We start from the raw sequence: 15,701 nt of genomic DNA on the forward strand, positions 1-15,701 counted from the left end.
GGTCGGTAGCAGTACTACCGATCGGTAGGACTACTACCGGTTGGTAGCAGTGCTACCGGTCGGTAGTGGTTGCTACCAGTGGTAGCGGCTGTTACCAGCGGTAGTAGCACTACCGATCGGTAGGCTTGCTACCGGTCAGCAGCAGTACTACCGGCAGGTAGTGTCTGTTTCTTAGGCATCAGAACTATTGTGGGTTGGTCTCGACCCCCACTTGACCTTATACCCTTCGCGGTATAACCAATTGTGTGCTATGAATTGAAATTGTATAAATGGAATTACTTTTTGTAAAGCGGAAAAATCGAACCCTAGTCGTTCTCCCCTCCCCAACTCCGAGGAGAGAGAAGGGAGGTCACTAGGGTTGATGGTTTTCACTTAGGAGAGACTTTACATTCAAAAGAGGGGTTGAAACCCACAAGATCCAATCCCACACAATGCAAGATTGGATTCTATATGAGTTTCAAGGGTTAAGACATCAAGGATACCCTCTTTTGTAAAGAAATGTAGATAGAAAGATTGAACTAGGAATTCATGTAAAGTAGGAAAGATTCGCTTATAAACAGAGATAGGGATATGGGATGAAGCTGCGGACCTGGAATTAGCAGTAAAATGTCAAGACGGTGCTGTTCTGTAAATTTGAGCGAAAGTTGACGGGACGATGGCGCCCGGCGTGCACACAATCCTCCGAAAAATCCGCGAAATGAAGGTGGATCTGTTCGTCCTGCACAAGGATTCCAGATCTTCAATTACAGCCGCGTACCTACAACCTACACACAGAAAAGAGAGGATGATTAGGGGGTTAGGGATGAGGGGTTTGCCTTTAGGTCAAACTCCGGTTTTGGAATTAACCAAGAAATGAGAATGCTGTAAATGTAAATGTTTGTAATGTAAACAAGTAATGATACCTTGTTGTAAGAATGTTTGTATTCTTACATGCGAAGGTGTAATGTATGTAGTATGTAATGTGTTGTAAGTGATCTCCTCTTCAATGGTTGAATCCTTGTCTTGAATGCAACACTTAGCCTTGAATGGAAACTTAGAATGCTCAATTGCTTGAAGGAATGCTTGAATATTGCTTGAATGTTTGAATGCTTGAATATTGCTTTCGCGCCTTGCTCACATATGTCCTCCTCCCTTTTTGAGAGAGGAAATGTAGTTTATATACTTGTCAATTAGGGCTGATAGACTGATTTTCCCGACCTTAGGCCGACCAGGAAATGTTATTTTCCAATTTGCAAACATAAAGACCCGAGACCCAAAAGAGACCGGGCCCAAAAATAGGGCCAGGGACCAGGGTGCTGGGCACCATGGTCCTGGGGGACCAGGGCGCTGGGCGCCCTAGTCCTGAAGGACCAGGGCGCTGGGCGCCATGGTCCCACCTCCAGGGACAGCAGGGTGCAAGGAGGATCAGGCCAGGGTGCTGAGAAATGTAGTTTTTGATGTCATGAACAAGTTTCAGGGTCTCCATTCAGGTTCCATGTTGCATCGCCATCGTGAAGACCCAAATGTAGTCGAAATTGCAAGTGTCACAATTTTAGGACGCTACATTTAGCCCCCACTTTACTGGGAGTATAAGCGTATGCTCATACTTCCGGTAAAGTACAAGGAAACAACATTGAAAAAACTTTCACCACGTCAAGGAGGCAAGATACACCAAGCCCCCAGTGGACTAAGGATCTTACGACTTCGATTGACAAAGTAAAAGGGAAGATCACGAGGGAGAACCATGACTGTCAGTAGTAAGGTTCCCTCACTATGAGTCATGCACGAAAGATATCAAAAATTTTCAAGGCAAAGCTAAATTTGTCAAGAAATTTTCAAGTATCTTGAAAAGATATGAACGGGATGTATGCCCCCCTACGTTAAAGCGATCGCACATGCCTCACCGGGGGTGATTGCTTTAAGGTAGTGATACATATAAGAAATGAGAAAGGAGCATGTTATCACAAGGATTTAGCCCCCAAGTGTGAGATAAACCCAAGGATAATAGACACAAAACACAAAGCACAAGGTGACTTCGCTTTCCTCAGGGTCAGTATGCTGTATGATAATTCATGTATATCATATGTATGTATGCATAATTGTTCTTCATTCCCCAATCAAGGAAGGTCACCTAGAAAAAGGGAACACATGTGTCTTTTGAGTCAACATGAGAGAGACCAAGAGATCTCAATGTTTTGCATCGTCCTCAAGTAGACAACACTAAGGACAACAATAGAAGAATGAGAATAACACATAGAAGAAGTAACAAAAGAGAGGAGGAGAGAATCTGCTATGCTAATGAAACTAGTCTAGCACGTCATCTACCCCCCGATCTTGCTGATCAATGTTTCAGAAAGGTAGGGAACACGCTAGAGGAGGAACATCCAACATAGCAGATGGAGCTATCACGAGATCCAAACAAGGGCTATGTTCATGTTCCAAGCCACGTTGTTCTTGTCTAGGAGCTAGGATAAGTGATTTAGAAAATTCGTTAGATAGATGGTTATCAACATCAACATATTCATACTCACTATCAGAATGAGCAGGAGTAACATTTTCATCATGAATAACATTTTCATCTATATCATCATCAAGATTTATAAAAATAGGATCTTTAACTCGCACAGGATCAAGACCATCATGCATCTTATGTTTAGGAGATTTTGGCTCGATTCTCGGCTAAGGAGAAAATGGAATAATACTGGCTGAAAGTGTTTTGGGGGATTGCAAAGTTTGAGAAGCAGCTGCCTGAGCTCTAAGATGACGCTTTCATCAGCGTTCACGTGCAGAACGATTTCGTCAAGTCTTAGTAGGAAGTTGCAAAGATTGAGGAGGAGGAATGTTCTCATCCTTTTCATTTGGGTGTTTAGGTTGTGGTCTCTTAAGTTGAACAATAGGAGAAGAGGAAGCTCTCTTCTCTCCATAAGAGGAAGGAGGAGGAACTGCTCCATATAAGGGAGGAATATTTGGTTTAGGAAGGAGACCAAGTCCATCATGACGAAGAGGTATAGGTCTACTTTTAGGAAGTTTATTAGACATAGGCATAGTTACATCCATAGGGATGGGTTGGGAATCTTCTTGAGGAAAGACATTAGTTTTATCTTTCAAAGGAAGAACTTCCTTCTCAAGAACGATAGGAATGTCAAGTTTGGGTGTTCTAGGTTCAGTTAGAGAAAGGATCATATCTTTTTTCCACTTTTGATAAGATTTGAAAAGATGATCACTTCGCGGAGGAAGAGATTGGAATTGTTTAGGCCAAAAGTAATCAATAGGAACGCTAGGAGTTCTTTCAGCTGGTTTAAAGAGACTATGATTGACAGTAACAACTTCACCATTATGGAGAAATTTCAAACACTTGTGAATAAGAGAAGCAATAGCCTTTATGGAAGATAGCCAAGGATAGCCTAGCTTCACACGAAATTGTTCAGATGATGGAATAATAGCAAAGTCCACATCAAGGGATTTGTTATGGACCTCAATAGGTAATGTAATAGAACCAATTGCAGGAGAAGAAAATGCATCAAATAATTTCACAACCACATTTGTTTCGTCATAGATCACTTGATTCAATTGCAAAGTAAAAAGAAACTCTTCAGTAATGACATTAATCATACAAGAAGGATCAATAAGCACTCCACGACAAGGTGTATTCTTGACTTTTGCAACTATATATAAAGGACCATCAGGTGCCCGGATAGTTTCACTAGAATCAAAGGTGATGGAAAGTTCTTTAGGGATTTTCTGCTGCTCCACAAAGTTAATCACATTAGGAGTCATAGACACAAGATCATCAGGTGAGATAGAGGAATCAATAGTATCGATCACATTAGAGGTATGAGATGGCAATGGATCAGTAAAAATCTGAAGATTTTGGTTAGGAGGAGCTACAGATGTGTTGCCTTTATCATTCACTCTAGAAACAGAGATAGTATTATTATCAATCAAATCTTGAATTTTACCCTTTAAAGCAAAACATTTTTTAGTATCATGCCCAGGATGACGATGAAATTGACAAAAAGATTTGTTATCAAAATAGGGTGAATTAATCTTTGCAGGATCTATTTGCCTTATAGGAGGAAGAGTAAGCACATTTTGTTCCAATAACTTATTCATAATACTATGCAATGATTCATTCAAAGGAGTAAACTTTCTTTCTTTCCTGAAAAACTTAGAAATAGGAGGCACACCTGATGCTGCATTCACATTGTTGTTGATGATGTTTTCATTGAATTTAACGGACTCTCTATTCGGTTTAAACTTCCCAAATGGTTGTTGACTACTATCACCCTTATCACTCGGAGTCATAGGATTTGCTTGTTCCATTTGACTCACAGTCAGTTGATAATTGTGAAGAGTTGTGCACAACTGTTGGAAAGAAGTAAACTCAGAAAACAGGAGTTTTTCTCTAATATCTTTTTGTAAATTAGTAATAAAGATTCTTTGAATATCATTGTCAGGCACTGGAAAGGAAATTTAAGCATACAAATGCTTATATCTACCAATGAAATCAGTCACTTTTTCTTTAACACCTTGTTTACAATGCATTAAATCAATCAAAGTAACTTTAGGACTTATATTGTTTTGAAATTGTTGAATGAAAGCATTTGCAAGTTGTTCGAAAGAAGTAATAGAATAGGAAGGCAACGAGCAATACCATTGTAGTGCTTTATCTCTTAATGTCCTAGTAAACAGTTTTGCAAGCAACCTTTGGTCATAAGCAAAATCGGTACATATCATTTGAAAGGTCTTAACATGTGTTAGAGGATCACCCTTACCATTATAAAGCTCCAAATGCGGAATTTCAACATGTTTAGGGGGAATAGCTCGGACAATGTCAAGAGAAAGTGGGCTCGCAACATCAAATGTGGGCACACTAAACTTAGATTGATTCATAGAGGCAATTTGTTGCTGTAAAGAGGAGACAGTTTGTGCAAGATTGTTAATGGTCGCTTCAGTCGAAGAGTTCATATTAGACGTGTTAGATTGTGATGGAGGTATTATGTTGTTGAAAGAAGGTAGAGAGTAAGGTGGTGGGACACTATGATAGTTAGTCATAGGAGATGATTGGAAAGGAGGAATGTTAGTGTAGGTTTTTTTATTTTCCTTATGTTAGGGGGTATTTATTTTTCCTACACATATTATTAAGCTTGCTTAGGTTATTAGGTGTGGTTAATATGAGGACACGTGGCGGAATACATTAGCTACATGTGTAACTCTCCACCTCACATGGGTAGTTGAGTTACACACCCTCTTTTGGCTTGTTGTGCCACCTCTCATAACCACTATTTTGTCATTTCCTAAGTGGGTTATGGGGTAGTTGGGTTTCTCACCCTCTTTTGGCCTTATGTGCCACCTCTTATAACTCCTTTTTTGTTTTCATGTAAGGAGGTTATGCCACATGTTTTGGCATTTACCAAGTAGGTAAAAACCTCCCACCTTTTATGGGGTAGTAGGTAAAACCTCCCACTTTTTATGGAGGTGGGAGTTAATGCACCTCTTGGTTGTATATGCTATTATTTTTCTATATAATAAGCAATATACTCTCACCTTCACAAGGGAAGTGATAGCTCGGTGAGAGTCTTCTCTAAATTCTCTTCTTTATCTCTATTTTTCTCTCATATCAGATTTATCTTCATTCAGCTATTTTGATCTTCGATCATCCGTTGCTTGGAGTTGCATGTGATCTATGACCGACATCAGATCCTGGCTCAATTCTTGCTTCTCACAGAATTTAACATGGTATCAGAGCCGTGTTGTCTGGTATAGCTCATTGCTTTTCTGATTTATTTGAGAGATTTAAGATTGTTAGATAGCTAATATTTTTCTTAAAAACCAAGTATGCTCTTCTCCTGCATTTTCGTGTGATCTGGAGAATCAGAACAGTTTAAAGGAAAATAAGCTTCTAGTTAAATCTGGTTTTATATATGTGTTCTTTGAGATCTGGGTGATTGCAGCATTTTTGGTAATATTGGAGGCTTCTTTAGCATTTCTAGAGTGTCCATAAGGCTTGTGAAAATCATAAGTGACTTTTATTTCACCAAATTCAGAGTTTGGAGAACACAGTAAAAAAAAATCAGAGTACTTGATGGAAAGCTGGAAATGAGCACTCTTCATAATTGCAGGTCTTATTGAAATATTCTACCCTTCTTTGTTAGATATTGCAAGTTGAATCAGCTACATGTTTTTTTTCCTTCTATAGATCATATCTTTCTTCTCACAACTCTATTTTACAAAAATGAATAGTTGTTGGAAAGGTATTAAGATACATTGAGCAGCAATAAGGCTAATTTTTTTCAGATTTTGTGTTAAATTTATATGTATTTAAACTTTCTATTTTGGCCATTAAATCCTTAGAAAGCATTGTAATCTGATAAAAGCCTTGTAAATGCACTAATTATAAAGTGCCAACCTTGTAATATTTGGGGGGGGTGATTTCAAAGACTAGTGAAAAGGGGGGGTGTCTCTTGTGTCTTCTTTCTTGCACTCTTCTTGACTCTTTGCAATCTTCTTTTCTGCTATCATGGATGCATCTACAGTTCCACTTTTAACACCATATAATTACTTTGAATGGAAATCTAAGATGATAATATATCTGAAAAGACATGGATATCATCGTGTTACTATGGGACTTGAAACTGAACCTCAAGATGCTGCAGAAAAGATTAAATGGTTTAATAAGTGTGATGAAGCTTTTGGTACATTGTGCATGTCAGTCTCTCCTGACCTTCTTTTTCACATTGAATCTGCTACTACACCAAATGCAGTATGGACTACTTTGGGAAACCTCTTTGGTAAGCAGGATGAACTAAGAGGTCATCAATTGGAGAATGGACTCATCGGGTTGAATCCAACCAATTTTGATACTATACAAGACTTCTTCACTAAACTTAAATCTATAAGATTGCAGTTGGAACAGTGTGGAACTAAGAAAGATGATAAGCAACTGATCTTGAGTATTCTTTCTAAGCTTGGTCCTAACTATTCAGTGTTTGTTTCTACATTCTATGCTACCAAATGTGCCCTAGGTACCACATTCAAAATGCCTTCTTTAGATGATTTTGCTACAGAACTCACTAGGGAGCAGGACAAATTGGTTCAAATGGGTACAATAAAGCCCTCTAAGTCACATGCCTTAGTTGTAAATCAAGGCACAAAAGAACATAAAGGGTCTAGTAAGCAAGATAAGAAACAAAAGAACCAAGGAGAGAAGAAGAAAGATCAGAAATCTGCTACTTCAAAAGCAGACAATGAGACCTCTTCATCAAAAGGTGAACAACCTAAGAAGGAGAAGGTCAAGTGTTCTTATTGTAAGAGGCCTGGTCATGATGAACATAAGTGTTTTAAGAAACAAATTGATCACCTTTCAAATCTTCTTGAAAAGAATAATATCAAGGTTCCTGATTCAGTCAAACAGAGTTCATCGGAAGGATCTTCTAAGGACATAGATAAGAGTAAGGGGAAAGGAAAGGGTAAGGCCCTAGTTGCTATTGCTTCACAACCAAATTCTTGGATAATTGACTCAGGTGCTTCACACCACATGGCTTCTTCAAAAGATGATTTCATATCTTTAGAGCCATGTTCTATGCCTTCCATCCTAATGGGTGATGACACTCCTGTTGAAGTGCATGGGAGAGGGTCTGTTGATGTGGGTGAAGGAACATTTCAAGATGTCCTTTGTGTTCCATCTTTATCAGCTAATCTCCTATCTATTTATCAGATCATTCACACTGGTTCTGGCAAGCGAGTTGAGTTCACACCAGATGCAGTGGTAATCAGCGAAATGCATAATGGGTCTACTGTTGCTGTGGGAAAAGCAGATCATCATTCTAGATTATATCAGTTTTCTCACTTTGTTCCTGACTCTCCTTCGACAGTTTTACTCACTCATGCAGATGAGGTGAGTTGTTTGTGGCATCAACGGTTTGGCCACTTGAACTACCGTTACTTGCAACAACTCAGTCAACAAGAAATGGTTTCAGGGTTGCCTTCTATTCGATTTTCTGATGGAGTTTGCCAGGGGTACATTCTTGGTAAGCATCCAGAGGAGAAGTATGATAAAGGTAAAGCTTGGAGAGCTACACAATTATTGGAGTTGGTACATAGTGACTTGGCAGGACCATTTCCACAACCATCCTTCAACAAGGCTAGATATGTCTTGACATTTATTGATGACTTTTCCAGATATACATGGGTTTACTTTCTCAAACAAAAGTCTGAAGTCTTTGAAAATTTTCTAGATTTCAAATCTTTTGTAGAGAAACAATCTGGGAAGTTCATCAAGATTCTGCGTACAGATAATGGGGGTGAATATGTTAATAATCAGTTTGAACAGTTTTGTGCTTCAGAAGGTATCAACATGCAGCACACAGTTCCATACAGTCCTCAACAAAATGGTGTAGCAGAACGAAAGAATAGGTCCTTGAAGGAGATGGCTAATTGTATGATTCACTCCAAGTCTTTGGCACCTCAGTATTGGGCAGAGGCCATCAACTGTGCGTGTTACATCCAGAATCGAGTTCCTCATAAAGCTGTGAAGGGGGTAACTCCCTTTCAAGCTTGGACTGGTCGAAAACCCACAGTTAAACACTTTAGAGTGTTTGGTTCTCTTGCATGGGCCCACATTCCAGCTGAAAAACGCAAGGCTATGGATCCGTACAGTAAGCCTTGCATATTTGTTGGATATCCAGATGATGTCAAAGGGTATAGGCTTCTCCATCCCACTACTCATGAGTTGTTCATTGAGAGGAGTGTTCGTTTTGAGGAGAGTTCTTCTAGTTCTTCTCACACCACTTCTCCATCCACTATCACATTGGAGAAATTGCATTATGATGACAGTTCTTCAGAGGATCTTAATCCTCCTAATCTTGATGAGGAGTCTTCTTCCTCTACTTCAGATGGTGACAGTGATGATGAGGATTCACATTCCTCTCATAGTCATCATTCAGAGGCTGATGATTCTCCCCCAGACTCTCCAGCCTCAGTGCCTCTTTGGGCTCGACAAACTTTTGAGTCAGCAGGAGATTGGCTTGGTGATCCATTAGATACTAGAAGAACAAGGTCACAATTTCAGCAAGCTCCACATCTCTTCATTGCTTCAGCTTCTGATCCACAGTCCTTTTGAGAAGCTTCAGGTGTTCCTGAGTGGGATGTTGCAATGCAAGAAGAGTTCAATTCCTTGGAAAGGAATCACACATGGGATTTAGTTCCTCTTCCTAAGGGAAGGAAACTTGTTCGATGCAAGTGGATCTATCAAACAAAATTTGCAGTGGATGGGTCGGTTGATAAGTATAAGGCTCGCTTGGTAGCAAAAGGTTTTTCCCAAGTTCCAGGGGTTGATTACTCTGAGACTTTTGCTCCAGTTGCTAAGATGAATTCCGTCCGACTTGTTCTTGCTATAGCTGCAGCCCATCGTTGGGAAGTTCATCAGATGGATGTGAAGAGTGCATTTCTTCATGGTGACCTTCAGGAGGAAATCTACATGGAGCAACCACAGGGGTTTGTTCAGGATCCTTCACTTGTGTGTCAACTTCGAAAGTCTCTCTATGGCCTCAAACAGGCTCCTCGAGCTTGGTATGCCAAGATGGACTCATTTCTTCTGACAGTTGGTTTAACTCGGTGCCATTCTGATCCGAACGTATACATTCTGCAACAGGATGAAACTCTCACATTTTTGGTTCTCTATGTTGATGACTTGTTACTCACAGGGAGTCACTCATCCACCATCAAAGCAGTGAAAATTGCTCTACATGATAGATTTTTGATGTCAGACTTGGGTCTTCTGCATTACTTCTTGGGAATTGAGATCACTCAATCATCTTCAGGAATCTTCCTTGGACAACCCAAGTATGCACTTGATATGCTCTCTAGATTTCACATGGCTAATTGTAAGCCTGCACCTACTCCATTTTTATCAGGGGTCAAACTTGAGGCTAAGTGCTCTTCACCCTTGGTTGATGGCACTTTATATCGACAACTTGTTGGAAGCCTCATTTATTTGACTCATATGAGACCCGACATTTCTTATGCTGTGGGCATGGTCTCTAGATTCATGCAGGAGCCACATGAGTTGCATTGGAAAGCAACTAAGCGAATCCTCCACTACATTCAGGGTACTCACAATTATGGAATTCAGTATGTAGCAGGTGTGGATATTGACTTGGTAGGATATACGGATTCAGATTGGGCAGGTGATTCTCAGGATCGCAAGTCTACTTCTGGGTATTGCTTCTCACTTGGTTCTAGTCCAGTTTGTTGGTCGAGCAAGAAGCAGTCTGCAATTGCTCTTTCATTGACAGAGGCCGAGTATCGAGGGGCAGTCAATGCCACCACTGAGGCTATTTGGCTTCAAAATATTCTTACTGAGTTTGGTATTCCAGTCAGAAAGCCTACCATCATCTTTTGTGATAATCAGAGTGCTATACAGATCTCAAGAAATCCAGTTCATCATCAGAGGACGAAACACATTGAGATACATATGCACTATATTCGGGAGCTCATTCAAGAAGGCATCATTGATCTTAAGTATTGTTCTACATTGGAGCAAACTGCGGACATCTTCACCAAACCTTTCACCGAAAGCAAGTTCCTTCATTTGCGATCTTTGCTTGGGATGCAAAAGGTGTCTACTTCAGGAGGGGCTTCTTAGTCCTTCATTCTTTCTCTCTCTATTTAGGGGGGGTCTATTCCTCTTCTGGGGGGCTTCTTCTTTTGGGGGGGATATTTATGTACATGGGTACCTAACATGGCCTCATTTGCCGGGACCCATCTTTTCACCCACCTAAGCTACGCTTAAGGGGGGGTGTTAGTGTAGGTTTTTTTATTTTCCTTATGTTAGGGGGTATTTATTTTTCCTACACATATATTATTAAGCTTTCTTAGGTTATTAGGTGTGGTTAATATGAGGACACGTGGCGGAATACATTAGCTACATGTGTAACTCTCCACCTCACATGGGTAGTTGAGTTACACACCCTCTTTTGGCTTGTTGTGCCACCTCTCATAACCACTATTTTGTCATTTCCTAAGTGGGTTATGGGGTAGTTGGGTTTCTCACCCTCTTTTGGCCTTATGTGCCACCTCTTATAACTCCTTTTTTGTTTTCATGTAAGGAGGTTATGCCACATGTTTTGGCATTTACCAAGTAGGTAAAAACCTCCCACCTTTTATGGGGTAGTAGGTAAAACCTCCCACTTTTTATGGAGGTGGGAGTTAATGCACCTCTTGGTTGTATATGCTATTATTTTTCTATATAATAAGCAATATACTCTCACCTTCACAAGGGAAGTGATAGCTCGGTGAGAGTCTTCTCTAAATTCTCTTCTTTATCTCTATTTTTCTCTCATATCAGATTTATCTTCATTCAGCTATTTTGATCTTCGATCATCCGTTGCTTGGAGTTGCATGTGATCTATGACCGACATCAGATCCTGGCTCAATTCTTGCTTCTCACAGAATTTAACAAGGAACACTACAAGGAGGAATGGAATGATTAAATGAATTGCCCCCTTGCGTCATGTTCATTTGTGGAGATGAAATAGGGACACTCATTGAAGGAATGAATGAAGAAGTCGGATTGAATGAAGGAAGAGGGTTGATTGAAGAAGAAGGATTGCCCCCATGACTGGTGATCATAGGAGGAATGTCTTTTATTGAAGTAGTCATTATGTTTGATGTAAAAGTAGGTATACTAGCAATAGGAGTTGTCAAAGGAATAGAATGATTGACTTGAGTAGGAGGTTGTGTATAACCCAAAGTTTCAGCACAACTCTTCATAGGCATCACATTCGAATCCACAATGTGTGCAATACCACGCAAAATATCAATTCCATTCTTATCACTTTGAACCATACGTTTTAGACCCTCAATTAATGAAAGAGCTTCGCTATCGGGGTATTCTTGAGACATCCATTGTCGAAAATCATCAAATTGATTATCCAATTTTGAAAGTTGTTCTATAGAAACCTCATGGAGAGCTTCTTCATCATTAAGAGGATTGGAGGAATTACCCATGTCCTCGTTGAAAAGGCCATTCAAATTAGGTTCCATCTCCTCAGTAATTAAACCTTGGAAACACTTAATTCTAAGACTTCGTCTAACGGGAATAGTGTAAGTAGGGCTTATTGTTGTAAAACTCATGCACTAAAGAAAGAGAGAAAATTTTGAATTTTAGAGATAGCAAATTTCAATAAAATCAGCCAATCTCCTAGATTTAAGCTGTTAAATACAATCAGGACAATCTCCTGAAATTTCGGAAAAAATGTCCGGGACCGTGGCGAACGGAGTGCACACGGTCCTCGCAACTTTTTTCGAAATTTTCAAGGATGAAAGTTATGATGATTTTAAAGCTAATCTGAAAAAATCGAGTGATTTTACGATCTGTAGATAGGCCAAATTAAAGTTGCAATCTCAAAATTGAACCCTACCAAGATTGTTGAAAAATGTAAAATTTGAATTTTGACAAAGAGAGGGAAACTGAAATTTTGAATTTTATGATTTTAGAAGGAATACTAAAAGCAATGCACGCTTTGAAATTTAAAAGTTGACTCGATTTCGTGCAAAATTCGAATTTGAAAGTGGAAATCAAGGTTGTTGCAATTAAACACTTAATTTCAAAAGTCACAAACTGCAAAAATTTGAATAAAGTACTGAAATTTTGAATGAATGCTAACACACTTTTCAGATTTAGGACAGTAAGAAACACAATTTTGATACAAATTTCAATTTCAACAATTTTTTGAATGATTAGAAGCCTCAATCCAAGCAATCGCTAGACCAACTTTGACTTTAATTTTGAAAGTGTTAAAATTGATAAAATCAACCAAAATTCTGGATTTTAGCAGAAAAATACAGTAAGATCTAGCTCCCGAAATTTCGAAAAAAATGTCGGGGACGATGGCGCTCGGGGTGCACACGGTCCTCGCAACTTTTTTCCAAATTTTCAGAGATGAAAGATATTGTGATTTTGTTGCGAAATCCAAAGTTACGACCGATTTGGAGGTGTTTTGATTAGTGAAATTTTCAGTCAAAGGTTGAATCAAGAAGGTCTTAAAAATTAGGGTTTTGAAATTTAACCACTTAATTTTCAGAATTAAAGCACAAATATGAATTGACAATTTGCAATAGAAGGGTAGATCTGAAACAAGCATTAACAATTAAACATTTCACAAGTTTAATTACTTAAAAAGAAAATTTTAGGGTTTTTATGCAATCAACCTCTAAAATTTGCAAAAGATCAAACATGGAAATTTAGGAAAGCAAAATTTTCAGATCTAACCATGAATAATCAGAATGAGGATGTTCACGTCGGGTTCACCAAAATGTAAAGCGGAAAAATCGAACCCTAGTCGTTCTCCCCTCCCCAACTCCGAGGAGAGAGAAGGGAGGTCACTAGGGTTGATGGTTTTCACTTAGGAGAGACTTTACATTCAAAAGAGGGGTTGAAACCCAGAAGATCCAATCCCACGCAATGCAAGATTGGATTCTATATGAGTTTTAAGGGTTAAGACATCAAGGATACCCTCTTTTGTAAAGAAATGTAGATAGAAAGATTGAACTAGGAATGCATGTAAAGTAGGAAAGATTCGCTTATAAACAGAGATAGGGATATGGGATGAAGCTGCGGACCTGGAATTAGTAGTAAAATGTCGAGACGGTGCTGTTCTGTAAATTTGAGCGAAAGTTGACAGGACGATGGCGCCCGACGTGCACACGATCCTCCGAAAAATCCACGAAACGAAGGTGGATCTGTTCGTCTCTGCACAAGGATTCCAGATCTTCAATTATAGCCACGTACCTACAACCTACACACAGAAAAGAGAGGACGATTGGGGGGTTAGGGATGAGGGGTTTGCCTTTAGGTCAAACCCCGGTTTTGGAATTAACCAAGAAATGAGAATGCTGTAAATGTAAATGTTTGTAATGTAAACAAGTACTGATACCTTGTTGTAAGAATGTTTGTATTCTTACATGCGAAGGTGTAATGTATGTAGTATGTAATGTGTTGTAAGTGATCTCCTCTTCAATGGTTGAATCCTTGTCTTGAATGCAACACTTAGCCTTGAATGGAGACTTAGAATGCTCAATTGCTTGAAGGAATGCTTGAATATTGCTTGAATGTTTGAATGCTTGAATATTGCTTTCGCACCTTGCTCACATATGTCCTCCTCCCTTTTTGAGAGAGGAAATGTAGTTTATATACTTGTCAATTAGGGCTGATAGACTGATTTTCCCGACCTTAGGCTGACCAGGAAATGTTATTTTCCAATTTGCAAACATAAAGACCCGAGACCCAAAAGAGACCGGGCCCAAAAATAGGGCCAGGGACCAGGGCGCTGGGCGCCCGCGCCATGGTCCCACCTCCAGGGACAGCAGGGTGCAAGGAGGATCAGGCCAGGGTGCTGAGAAATGCAGTTTTTGATGTCATGAACAAGTTTCGGGGTCTCCATTCAGGTTCCGTGTTGCATCGCCATCGTGAAGACCCAAATGCAGTCGAAATTGCAAGTGTCGCAATTTTAGGACGCTACACTTTTATAGTTGGTTCTATGTTAAATGGTAATTTCCTAATGATTTTTATTATGTGTTTAATAAATTTATCTATGGAAATCGAGGCATGAATTAGTGATTCAAGTTGGTAAATTTGGATATATTCTGGAAATGAATTAAATGCCTATTAGGAATTCATTTTTTATTCGGTTGAAAATTTTAATGTGGATTTCATCCTTGATGGAATATTGATTTGGAAATTAAATAGATGTAAATGGTAAAAGAGTGTTTTATTTAATTTTCAATCAATGATGTTGCAAGTGCTTATGATGTCAATTTTCTCAAAGATTGTCTGAGTGTGGACTTGGTGAAATTAGCTTTCTTTGCATGAGTTATATTGTGTTATTTCTGGTCTGTGGTTCAGTCGTCCTGTGGTGGCGTATATGGTACCTTTAACCAAGTGATATATGATGGCTTCATTGTCTTAACCATGTAGTGTCTTGCCTTATGGTTAACCAAGAGTCAGTATGTCCTTGTTTTGACCACTTGTTTTTGGATAGTGGTGTTATGGTTGTCTGCTTTGCCATAGGGTCCTCATGGAGTGATCATGTTTGTTTAGTGTCCTTGGAGAGAGTGACTTTCAAAAGGGGGTTGCGCCCAAAGAGGTTGGCAGGATGACCCTTCGAAAGTAAGATAATAAGTGATAATCTAATTAATTGATTAAGTGGGTAGTTCTCAAACATTAATAAAGATATTGTACCTCGCGCATAGGTGAGTGCTTGTACTGAGGCTCATAATGTAGTGAGAAGGCCTGGAATGGCAAATCGACCACCTTGTCTTCACGAAAGGCTGGTAGGGTCTACATGAGACTTAGTTGAAGCCAGAGGTTCGGGAAAGGTTACCAAGACAATAAGTCAGGACCTATGGAGGCCGACCATGGTAACCATCGTAAGCTATGTAATGACACTCTCTCTTTAGGGTCACTTGTGTGTGTGATGTCGATTCACTTGTGTTTTGTGAGGTCGAGTCACTTGTGTGTGTGATGTCAGTTCACTTGTGTTTTGTGATGTTGAGTCACCTGGATTATTGTGGAGTCATTTGGTGTTGTCATGGAGTCGTATTGTTTTGTCGACCATGTCATGCTTTTGCTTGCTTGAGGGTCCTCAACTATCTCCTAGCATGGTGGGGTGATTCCAGCTTGGGAATTACATGGTCGGGTGGTAGTGCCACTTCCCATCGGA

Source organism: Cryptomeria japonica, chromosome 10, assembly GCF_030272615.1.
Source record: "Cryptomeria japonica chromosome 10, Sugi_1.0, whole genome shotgun sequence".
Taxonomy (NCBI): Eukaryota; Viridiplantae; Streptophyta; class Pinopsida; order Cupressales; family Cupressaceae; genus Cryptomeria; species Cryptomeria japonica.